Here is an 11,932-nt window from a genome sequence, read left to right as displayed (position 1 = left end):
GGTATACACTTCTATCTACCCTTCTTTTTACCCAAATCCGACTAACAGATTGAAAGTCATACTAAAACAAGTAAACACTGAACATATAGACCGACAGTCAAACAAAAAAGTCACATATAGCACATAGCATGTCAAACAATCAATGAAATTTCATTTATAAGGAAATCTCGGGTCTTGAAAAGTCTTTCGGGTATTTAATATGATTTTTAAAACATTTTTCGGAGTCAAAATGGGTCGTTGGGTTAATTTTAAAGTAATACAAAGGGTTCGGTTGGCCAAATCTGGCTTCAAAATAATTTTATAATAACTATCAAGCCTTGAAAACAATTTAAAATAATATTTTAAAGCTCAAAACTATTTTTTGGAATTTTTAAATCATTAATAAATAATTAAATCTAATTAAATAATTAATTAAAATCAATTAATAATTAATTAAATCAATTAATCAATTAATTTTGGAATTAATTGACCAATTAACTAATTAATTATTAACTAAAATTAATTAACTAATTAATTCAGATTTATTTTTGAATTAAAAATAATTTTTGGAATTAAAATAATAATGTTTGGAATTTTCAGTAATTAAAAATGAATTTTTATAATTATAATAAATAGGAAATATGAATTTTAAATATTTTATAAATAGGAATCCTATTTCCGCAACTGCTGGAAACTACAGGGACTAAACTTCATCATCCCCAAAAGTTCAGGGACTAAACTGCGATTTTGCAGTTCTGTCGCTGGAAAATACCCTGTCTCACCGGAGAAGGTGATCCAAGTATAGTCGCACCACCACAAGCTCCAGAATTAAAGCACAGACCACCAGGTACTTATATCAGCAATCAAATCATCCTATTAATCTTTGAATTGGCCGGAAATTGGCAGAGAAGTTCGCCGGTTTCCGTTGAGCTCGACGTAAACTTAAAATGCCAACTCCCTCCTCTACAGACCTCGTCGATTTGCAAGACTTATACGAATCGATTGCAAATTTCGTAAGGAACACAACCCACCCCTCTAATCTATCCCGAAATAAGAAACCCTAATTTCTAAATTCGAAAATCAAACTCAATTTTGAACATGTTATTGAACTCCAAATCAATCATATAACATATCAAAATCATCAGGAAAACAAGCTCTACAACATGAAAGCATCAAATCATTCAAACAATCATCCGTAAAAAATCATATTTTTAATCAAGATAATTCAAAAATAAATAAAAATATATAAAATCAACCTTTGATTCTGTAGTAAAATGAGTTCTGGAATCTGATAGTACTCATCAAACCCTTCGATTTGGTTACTCGATCTTTCCAAACAAAGATCAATAACACCTTCAAAAGCTGGTTTGATTTTCAGAAGATTTTATGAATAAATGAATTTACTCTGTAAAATTCTATAATTACTGTTGCAAATGATTTTTGGTACGAAATAAAATACGGTAAAAGCTATTTATAATTACGGAAAATTAGTATCCCGTTGGATCATTCCGGATATAAAATAGTACGTTTATTTATAAAAACAGATCCAAATGGTACCGGTTTTCGGGATAATTATCCAAATCAGTACAATTTGTACTGCAGTTTTGGTCTCAGCGTCTGGTTACACGTATTACGAGGTGATAATTATAATAGTTTAAAAAAAGGATCCCGTTTATCGAAAATACGAGTTTTATTGATTTACTGAAATGAATATTTTATAAAAAATATTGTGCCGGGACCCGCACAGGACAAACCGTACCCCGGATCGAAAAAATCGAAACATGGAAAATGCTCGGGATATTGCAATTAGGTTAGGAAGGAGTTCTCGGAAGAGTTTCGGGTTATAAAAAGTAAAAACGGGTAACGTCAGCTGGTTCCCGATTAAATTAAATAGTTTATAAATACTCGGAAAAAGAATTTATAAAATCCATAAATTTCCTATAAAATCATAAATCAAGATAAAAATAAATAGGAAGATATGACAATTATCTATATTTTATTTTGGACATATAAAAATTAAAATACTCAATTTATATTATTTTTAAACATCCAAACACATATACCACTTAACAAATAATTCAAAGAATTAATATTGAACATGCATAATATTTATTTATTTGCAAAGTAATTACACGATATATCCCATATATTACAATGCGTCTGGCCAATCTCTTGAACTGCGCATCGCCAAGCCCATTACCATCCCCTGCCTCCTACTGAGCACGCGAAGAACTAGCCTCTCCACGAGTGGCTCTCCAAGCTGCACGCCTAGCCTGAGAAGATCTACTAGCATAAGTCTGATCGGCTGCCTGGCCATCGGGAAAATGATCATAACTGTAACCCAGACCCTTCTTATCAGCCTTTCCACCATACATTCCTGCATGACTGAGATCGTGGAGCTATCAATAGGACCGCTCACCATCTACAACTGCTCCAACTTTGGCCAACGAACACCCACCAAAACATAAAGCTTCGTCACAATAGAGGCATGAAGAATCGTCCCCGATGTCCTGCTTTGCAAAAATTGCAGCATATTCTGATATATCACCTGGCCGAGATCCACATACTCCTCATTCAAGATCCCCCAAAGTAGAATAGGACGATCAACAGTAACATCATGCTGATGTAAAGAAGGTATAATATTTGCACACACAAAAGCATTCCATGCCTGAGTATACTTGTTAATGCATGCAGCCGGAAAAGTGAGCGGCTCATTCGTGCCCTTCTTGCACTTCCACTGTGTTTCCGGAACACACAACTCAACCACAATATAATCAAAATCAAAATCCTCCCTCGACTTGCTCACCCAATCCTCTTGCATCGGCTTTCTCACGGGTTGATTAATGACTCGACGAATAGCCTCCGGTGTGTAATCCACCATCAATCCACGAACCACAGAAAACCCAGTCCTGTCCGCTCAAGCATTCACGTAGAACTCGTGCACGATGCTCATCGGGACAGTGGCAGGAGCCTCACAGAAAGTCTACCAACCCATCTCCGTAATCATCTCCAAGAGCTTTCCATCTCTCGCACTGGGTAAGAAACCCTTCTCCTTAGCAACTGATTTGGACAACAATCTCGTAAACTCAACTTGAGCATCCGGATAAGAAAACCTATTTTTCGCTCCACCGGAACTTGAATCACTAGAGCTGCTACTAACCATGACTCTCGATCTTTTGGCTGCCATTAGAATTAATAGAGATTTTGTGTGTAAGTAATGAATATGAAAAACTAGGGTTTTAGAATTGAAAGATATGTGATAGATGTATGTATATATAGGGCAAAGATGGATTTGGGAAAGGAGTGTGTAGAAATAAGAATTAGGGTAAAAAAAAAGGTTAAAAGCGGGTTGGGGTTGTTTTTGTGTTGTTTTTTATGTTTTTCTATATATTTGTTTCTTCAGATCTTCTGCACGGCCGCCCCGCATCTCTGCGCGGCCACGCCGAGAGCTCCTGGAAAATCAAAATTTTTTATTTCTTATCGAACCTACTATACAACAAATATGGGTTGCCTCTCACGAAGTGCTTGGTTTACGTTGCTAGCTTGACGTGAATACCTGAATCAAGTTGTTAAAAGAACGGTGTTCACCACCTCGCGGTTCACCGTATCTCCATAGTAATGCTTCAATCTCTGCCCATTCACCTTGAACACTTGATTTGGATGCGTATCATAAATCTCCACAGCTCCATGTGGAAACACAGTTTTAACCATGAATGGCCCTGACCACCTCGACTTAAGCTTTCCGGGAAAAAGTCGGAGACGAGAGTTGTACAATAGAACTTTCTGACTGGGAACAAAAGACTTGCGCACTAATTTCCTATCATACCATCTCTTGACTTTCTCCTTGTACACTTTGTTATTCTCATAAGCCTGTAGTCGAAACTCCTCGAGTTCATTTAGTTGAAGCATTATTTTCTCTCCAGCAGATTCCATGTCAAGATTTAGCTTCTTCAAAGCCCAATATGCTTTATGTTCTAACTCCGCAGGCAAATGACACACCTTCCCATATATCAACTAGAAATGAGACATACCAAGAGGAGTCTTGAATGTTGTTCTATATGCCCAAACAGCTTGATCTAGCTTCAAAGACCTATCTTTTTATGATGGACGCACCACATTCTCCAAGATACATTTAATCTCCCAATTAGACACTTCAGCTTGCCTATTAGTTTAAGGATGGTAAGCTGTGGTAATACGATGATTCACGTGATACTTTTCCATCAATAAAGTGAACTTGCGATTGCAGAAATGCGATCCCTAGTCAGTTATTATGACTCTTGGAGTATCGAAATGCGTGAATATATGCTTATGAAGGAAGTTAATCGCCACCTTAGCATCATTGGTTGGTAAAGCTTTCACCTCGACCCATTTGGACACTTAATCAACTACCAACAGAATATACTGATTGTTGCAGGATGAGACAAATGGCCCCATGAAATCGATTCCCCAAACATCGAAAATCTCAAATTCGAGCATCACATTAAGAGGCATCTCGTCTCTCTTGGATATATTACCAACTCGTTAGCAGCGATCACATCTCAAAACGAACTGATGAGCATCCTTAAATAAAGTAGGCCAGAAGAATCCTGCTTGAAAGATACGGGCAGCTGTCTTCTCTCCACCATAATGTCCACCATACATAGTAGAATGATAGTCTCATAGAATTCCCTATGTCTCACTATAAGGAATGCATCGCTGATAATCTGGTCAGCTCCATATCCAAATAAGAAAGGTTCACCCCAGCGATACCACTTCACCTCATGTAGAAACTTCCTTTAAGTATAAGAGAGTTCTGAGGGAATAACATTACTCACAAGATAGTTCACAATGTCTACAAACCATGGTAATTCTTCTTGCACCCCAACAAGTTACTCATCGGGAAAAGATTCATTGATCAATGTCTTATCCATTGAATCCTTGCCTTGATCTTCCAAGCATGATAGATGATCAGCTACCTGATTCTCTGTACCTTTCCGATCCTTGATTTGCAGCTCGAATTCCTGAAGTAAGAGAATCCATCGAATCAAGCGAGGTTTTGAATCTTTCTTCGAGATCAGATATCGAATATCAACATGATCGGTGTAAACTGTCACCTTTGTCCCAAGCAAATAAGACCGAAATTCTTCAAAATCATAGACAATTGACAGCTACTCCTTATCTGTAGTAGTGTAATTCAGCTGAGCACCATTAAGGGTCTTACTAGCATAGTAAACCATATTGAAAATGTTCTGCTTCCTCTGGCCAAGAACTGCTCCAACTGCATAGTCACTAGCATCACACATCATCTCGAAGGGCTCATTCCAATCAGGTATGGTAATTACAGGTGTTATAGTTAAACTCTTCTTCAAGATCTCAAAAGCAACTAGACACTCTTCATCAAATTTGAAGGGGACATCCTTTTCCAGCAAATTGCATTAAAGTTTAGAGATTTTGGAGAAATCTTTAATGAATCGCAGATAAAAACCAGCATGACCAATAAAACTGCGAACTCCTTTAACTGAGATTGGCGGAGGAAGATTTTCAATGACCCCCACCTTGGCCATATCCACCTCAAGACCCTTGCTAGATACCTTGTGCCCAAGAATGATACCCTGTTACACCATGAAGTGACATTTTTCCCAATTGAGCACCAGATTGGTCTCAACACATCTTTTCAGCACTAAACCAAGATTATGCAAGCATTCGTCATAAGAAGTCCCTAACACGAAAAAGTCATCCATGAACACCTCCACATTAGTGTGAATCATATTTGAGAAAATGGTCATCATGCATCTTTGAAAAGTAGCAGGTGCACCATAAAGTCCGAAAGAGACTCGATGGAAAGTGAATGTGCCAAATGGACAAGTAAATGTGGTCTTCTCCTGATCTTCTGAAGCAATGCAAATCTGATTATAGCCCGAATATCCATCCAGAAGACAATAGTACTCATGACCAGTCAACCTGTCAAGCATCTGATCAATCAATGGAAGTGGGAAGTGATCCTTCCTAGTGGCCTTATTTAGCTTTCGATAATCCATGCAAACTCTCCATCCCGTGACTATCCGATAAGGGATGAGCTCATTCTTCTCATTATCTACCACGATAATGCCTCATTTCTTAGGCACAGATTGCACTGGCTCACCCATGAACTGTCAGATTTAGGATAAATGATTCCTGCATCTAGCCATTTAAGAATTTCTTTCTTCACAACCTTCTTCATGATAGGATTTAGCCTCCTTTGTCGCTCAACAGTAGGATTGCTTCCTTCCTCGAGCAGAATTTTATTCATGCAATAAGAAGGGTTGATTCCCTTGATATCTGCTATAATCCATCCAATTGCTGATTTAAACTCTCTCAGAATTCTCAAGAGCTTATCTTCATTACTTCCTGAAAGGTCAGATACAATAATAACAGGAAAAGTAGATGCATCACCTAAAAATACATACCTCAAGTGATCAGGAAGTGGTTTGAGCTCAATTGTAGGAGCTTCTTCAATAGATGGCTTGAGACGCTTTGGAGAATTTTTCAGCTCTTTCAAACCAAGAGAATCTACCGGTAAATCCAACTTTCTCTTCCATGGGAATGCATTCAAATACTGCATCTGCTCTTCCCCTTCTTCATCTTCACTATCAAAATCCCCCGTTAAGGCTCTCTCTAAGGCGTCAGTCCTTAGCAATTGATCAAGCTCCAAAGTCACTACGAAATTGACCAACTCTACTTTAAAACACTCCTCTTCATCAGTAAAGAATTCATTGTATTGAAGACATTGAACGTAACATCCTGACCCTGAACTCTCATGGTAAATTCACCTTTTTACACATCGATAAGAGTTCGGCCCGTAGCTAAGAATGGTCTTCCCAAGATAATGGGAATCTTCTTATCCTCCTCAAAGTCTAGAATGACGAAACCAGCTGGGAAGATGAGCTTATCCACCTTAACCAAGATACCTTCCACTACTCCTCGTTGATAGGTGATGGAACGATCAGCCAGTTGCAAAGACATGCTCACAGGTTTTGGATCAGGTAGTCCAAGGTTCTTGAAAATGGACAAGGGCATCAGATTGATGCCAACTCCCAAGTCACACAAACACTTGTCAAATGACAGATTTCCAATGGTGCAAGTTATCGTGAAGCTTCCTGGATCTTTAAGCTTAGGAGGTAGTTTATGTTGTAGCACATTACTGCACTCTTCCGTTAAAGCAACGGTTTCTAACTCCTCAAGTTTTAGCTTTCGAGATAGAATACCCTTAATGAATTTAGTGTAGCTCGGCATTTGTTCTAGATCTTCATCAAAAGGTATGTTAATGTGCAACTTCTTGAAAACTTCCAAAAATTTGGCAAACTGCTTATCAAACTTCTGCTTCTTAAACCTTTTAGGATATGGCAGAGGTGGGTAGACCTATTTATCCCTTGTATTACCCTCAGAAGGATTGCTTTCAACAATTTTCTTCTTCGGTTCCACCTCGGCATCCTTCTGTATAACTTTTTCAGCTACAATCTCATTTTCAAGAATTGGCAAAGGTGCAGATGCACCTGTATTCTGAATAGAATTTTCATCTTGCTGAATTTGGGGGCTCGCGACCTTGTCAGACCTCAATGTGATTGCCTTCAACTTCTCCTTGACTTCCCTCTTGCCTGGATTAGCTTCTATATCACTAGGAAGAGTTCTTGGTTGACGGTTCAACAAAGCATTGGCAATTTGCCCTATTTGATTCTACAGAGTCTTGATAGAAACCGCTTGGCTTTTGCACATTAACCTCAACTCCTCCAATTCAGATTTTTCATTAGTAGATTGTCCGGCATTTCCATATGATTGCTGTTGAAGTTGGAGTTGTTGTCTTGGTGCATAATATTGTTGAAAACCAGGAGGGTTAAATTACTTTGCTCCAAACTTCCGATAAGGCTGTTGCACCGTATTCTGATTATTGCTCCAGCTGAAGTTAGGATGGTTGCGGTTGTTAGGATGATAAGTGGCAGGAACTGGTTACTGCGACCTCTGAAAGTTTCTCACAAACTGAGTCGATTCACTAGATATAGCACACTGCTCCATCTCATGCGCACCTGCACAAAGCTCACAGACACTAATGATCGGATTAACTCCATAGTTAGCCAAATAATCCACTTTAATCATTAACGCCTTTAGTTGAGTAGCTATAGCCGTAGTTGTATCTACCTCTCGAATTCCTGCTACCTTACCTTAAGGTAGTCTCTGAGTCGGGTTCTGATATTCATTAGCAGCCATCAATTCAATTAGCTCATAAGCTTCATTCTAGCTCTTAGCCTATAAGGCTCCACATGATGCTGCATCGAGCATGGGTCTGGACTGCGCTCCCAAACCATTATAAAAGCAATTGATAATCATCCAATCAGGCATGCCATAATGAGGACACTTCCTAAGCATCTCCTTGTAGCACTCCCAAGCCTCACACAAAGATTCTCCCGATTGCTGCGTAAATTGAGTAAGAGCGTTCCTGATTGCAGCTCTCTTTGTCATAGGGAAGAATTTAGTAAGATACTTCTGAGCAAGATCCTCCCAAGTAGTGATAGAACCTGGTGGTAGAGACTGCAACTAGCACTTAGCTTTATCCCTCAAAAAGAATGGGAAAAGCCTCAGCTTCACAGCATCTTCAGAAACATTGTTGAACTTGAAAGTGTCACAGATATCGATGAAATCTCTAATGTGCATGTTGGGATCTTCTGTTGGAGAACCTCCAAACTGAACTGAATTTTGCACCATTTGAATTGTGCTAGACTTGATTTCAAAGGTATTAGCCGCAATGTATGGTCTGACAATGCTAGACTGAATATCATTAATCTTCGGTTGAGAATAATCCATCAAAGCTTTCGTATTCGCTGATGGTTCTCCCATCGCAATAAAAACTTCTTCTTCAACTTTCTCAACTTCTTCAAAAACTCCTTTAACTAACTCAACTTCGTTCAGTGTTTCCTTATGAGATCGAGAACGCGTTTACATACACACTTTCTAAAGTACCCGAAACACAAACAAAGTAAACAAGTAAGTAAAATATCCGAGTCAGTGAACTTTAACGACCACTGATGTCAAGCACATAAACTAAATTTAACACAGAAGTCACCGGCAGCGGCGCCGAAAACTTGTTCGCACTAAAACACATGCAAAAATACACACAAGCGCATGTGATCACAAGTAGTATAAGATATAAGTCAAGTTCGTTCCCACAGAGAATCGGTTTAGGTTAAGTTCAGATTACGCATCTATGCAACAATGAATGGTTATCGTTCAATACTAAGACAAGTAACAAATTGAGTTTTATTTAACTAAGAGATTATACTAATTAACATTAACTAAGAGAATTAAGATTGAATTACTAATATGAAAATAAACATGGGTTTCTAACTTTATTAAATACTTCATTTAAAGTTTATGTCTTTATCCTTAGCATGTGATGGTGATGACAACTAATCAGATAACACGAAACTAGTATACGCTAACTTTCATTATACGTATACCCTACTATCAAACATCCAGAATTTAGATAGAAGTTGAATATACACCAATTATGCTTAGTCCCTATATGTCTATAAAGATTAAAAACATAATAGTTTAAGAGCAAGTTACCTATCATGATTACATAGGGTGAATAAGATGGTTAAAATTACCCACGAATTATGCATTTTAATTCATACATAAACCTATGCTAGCATGGCAAGTTCTAAACCTCTATATTCAAATTTGCTTCAATAGTGATTTTCAAACAATCTTAGATGCTAGCTACGCATCAAAGACGAATAAGCACAACCAAACTAGGAAATCATAAATCACCACACACAAAGGATAATAAAATAATTAAATATTGAAATCCATAAATAAATCCGTTAGAATCCCATAACAACGACTAGTTCATAATCGAACTCATCGTCACCATGGGTTCTAATGAAAGCATGATATTAAAGAATATAAGAGGACTAGGGTTTAAGTATCAATTATATTGAAGAATACAAAAGTCTTCTTCTCCATAGTCGTCTTGTACTCTCTAGGTCTTCTCAATGCTCTCCCTTGGCTCCTTGTTATTTAAAACGTCTTTTCAAAGTGGGCGCGCATGCTTCCTGTAACTCTGGCGTGGCCGCCCCGCCTTCCGCACGGGTGCGCCACACATATGTACTTTGGCTCCATTTCTTGTTCTCGCTGCAGTTTGAGTTCCGTCTGTCAGAATTTGGCGATCCAATAGTCCATACGAAGCTATCGAGATGCTCTTCAACATGATAATGGTCTTAAATTCAGAACCTGACTTCCTTTCAGCATATTTCCTTGAAAAGCTCATTTATTCATCCAACTAATGCATGTAAAGCAATAACACAAAAATACATCAAAAATACCAATAACTTGAGTCCAAAACACCAACTTAAGCTTGTAATGAAGCGTTCCAAGTAGATATGAAATCCACTTATCACTTACATCCAATAACCTTATTGGGCATAACACTATCAAGACTGCTGTTTAAGATGTGTTTGACCTTAGCATCCTTCATAATAGATGAAAGATCTTCACGAGTATAGTCCTTCCTGTCTTTGTCAACCATCTTCTCTGGTTCTCCTGCAACAGAAATAGATACCTTCGTTGGTTTATGAGGACCATCATAAATCCTGTTTAGATATTCAGGATCCGTGGCTTCCAAACACATGGCCATCCTGACTTTCCAGATTGGATATTCATGTATCTTCAGGATTGGCACCTTGATTGCATCATACCTACTCATGTTGCTGCTAATCTCTGATGTGGCTGGGGTTTGTGGTTCTTTTTTTGTCTGACATTGTAGATTGATTTTTAGATCTTAAACTGTTTGTATGTTAACAGCAAGCTCTAATACCAATTATTAGGCCTGTAATCAATTATAGATGGGGGGTGAATACAGTTTATGCAATTAATTCGACAAAGCTTCAACAGTATCAACAATTTTTATATTAACAGATAAAAATTGATTAGAAACGTACTCTCTCGAAAGGATGGACAATTGTGCTTGAGAGCTTCTAGGTTATGCGAATGACAATGTTCGCAATGCTTATAGCATGAACCTAATCTGTGCTTTATATAGAGCACAACTACACAATCAAATAAAGAATCATATTCTATTATAATAAGGAAACATATCCATGTATAATTTCTTCTAAGATAAAGTCCTTCACCACATTGAATTCCTGCTTTCCTTTTCCATATTGAATATCTACTAAAGTGACAAATCTCGATGACATCATCTGCTGATCATCAAGTACTGATATAAGTATTGATGACGTCACTCTTTAGTAAATGCTGATATAAGTCCTAATATGAACTTCTGATAGTTTCTGCTGATATCATCAATTATATCTAATATCTATATTTCTTATCTCACATGACTTCTCCACTTAAGCAGTGTAAGGCCCTCCGTTTTTTATATCTTTGTAGAGCTGTATGGAAATTGCCCAGCAAAAACCACAAATGAATAAAAATCCATATCTCAGGTTATAGGCATTAAAAATCACCAAATTTTAACCAAAGCTTCCTCATATCATTTACAAGGTTCGAGAAAAATTTCATGGCCATTGGATTACTGTTGTAGCATAGTCAAATCCTTGCTCAAAGTTGGTGATAAATAGTAAATCCAAAAATTAACTTTGTTTTCTTGGCTTAGGTTTTGAAGGATCTACCCCCTATAAGCATCATCCAAGCCATAAACGCCCTAGAAAATATAGTTCTAGCATTCATTGTACTCAAGAAGTTATAAACTCTTACTTTTAAAGATTTCTTGGATGGGTTTTGAGATTGATGTTGAGATGAGTGTTGTTATGTTGAATTCTTGAAAAGATGGAATCTTGATGAGTAATGCTTATTTTAAAGATGTGACTTTTGGATGTTGATTAATATGAACTGAAATACATGTTAATAAAATGAATATTGGTGAGTTTGACTGTTGGTACGAGATTGAGGGATAAAAACCTCAAGGATTTGATGTTGTTGT

At 37.5% G+C, this 11,932-nt stretch overlaps 1 non-coding gene across 1 annotated transcript; it reads left to right on the top strand.

Moving 5' to 3' along the window:
- The first annotated feature begins 8,329 nt into the window (after window positions 1-8,329).
- On the top strand, window positions 8,330-8,436 carry LOC141688505 (small nucleolar RNA R71). The gene has a single exon (XR_012561945.1). It is a non-coding gene; the product is annotated as a small nucleolar RNA R71 (small nucleolar RNA).
- The last annotated feature ends 3,496 nt before the right edge of the window (window positions 8,437-11,932 follow it).

The sequence above is a fragment of the Apium graveolens genome, chromosome 9 (genome assembly GCF_009905375.1).
Source record: "Apium graveolens cultivar Ventura chromosome 9, ASM990537v1, whole genome shotgun sequence".
Classification (NCBI taxonomy): Eukaryota; Viridiplantae; Streptophyta; class Magnoliopsida; order Apiales; family Apiaceae; genus Apium; species Apium graveolens.
Note: the sequence above shows the minus strand (reverse complement) of the source record. Positions and strands in the feature narration are given on the sequence as shown.